Here is a 1,206-nt window from a genome sequence, read left to right on the forward strand (position 1 = left end):
AGAGGCGGCATCGAGGCGAGGCGGCGCGCGGCGAGCAGCAGGGGCGGGGCGGCGCGGGCGGCTCCGGCGTCCGGCGATTGGCGGTGATCTCCGGCGAGATGCGGCGCGGGGCAACGAGGAGAGAGAGGCGGGGCCCGGGCGGCCTATTTATTGGGGCGGCGCGGAGCGCCTTGGGCGAGGGGGCAGAGGTGCCCGACCTTGGCACGGACGCCGAGGTCGGTGGATGGCAGTCGTGGCGGCGGCGGTCTCCCGCTCGGGTGGAGGGAGGCGGTGCGGCTGGCTGGGCCGTGGCCTGGCCTGGGGCTGGGCCGGCCCAGTTCGGCGAGGGAAAGAGATTTTTTTTTCTAATAAACCTTTTTTGTTTTTTTCAGAGAACTTAGAATAATATAACAAAATAACTGAAAATATTATATAGGCATATAATATATCAAAATTTTCAGAAAAAGATTTTCAACGACGTGAACATTTTTATAAATTCAAATAAAATCCACACAAATTCAGATAAATCAAAGAGTGCTACTGATCTATTAAAATCCAACAAAAATCATTTTAAAAATACCAAAATGATTTCAAATTAATTTTTCTCCAATTTTTTTATTGTAGGGAATCATGTTACCCTAATTTCCATATATTTTATTTTTGGAGAAAAATAATTTGAATAAAACTCAAATAACTCCAAATTGAAAATAAATTTAAAAGAACTTTGAATTTAATTCTTTGAAACTCCCAACTCATATTTCATATAATTTGAAGAAGTCATTTTATCTTCTCTCATGAAAATCATTGAGTTGCATAAAGTTCTAGAATCAGAAATATTTTCAAATGAAATTCAAATATTTTCAACACCCCTTGTCATTTAAATAAATGGAAGAAGTCATGTCATCTTCTCTCCGGGGTTTTGTGTTTGAAAAGAATTTGAATTCATGGAGATCAGAAAGCAATTATGAAAGTTTGGGAAAGTCCTTTTATTCCCTCTCATTTAACTTTCAAAAGTTTTGAATTCACTCACTTTTAGATAATCAATCAAACAATCAGTCAAATCTATCTATTTGTTTATAACATTCCAAAATTTAGAATTTTGGGATGTTACAAACCTACCACCCTTAAAATGAATCTCGTCCTCGAGATTCGGAGAGGCTAGCAAGAAAAGGTTAGGGTTTGGGGGTCTCCTCAAAATCCATTGATCATCAAAGGGGTCTGGGGTGC

This window comes from Triticum dicoccoides, chromosome 7A, assembly GCF_002162155.2.
Source record: "Triticum dicoccoides isolate Atlit2015 ecotype Zavitan chromosome 7A, WEW_v2.0, whole genome shotgun sequence".
NCBI classification, from domain to species: domain Eukaryota; kingdom Viridiplantae; phylum Streptophyta; class Magnoliopsida; order Poales; family Poaceae; genus Triticum; species Triticum dicoccoides.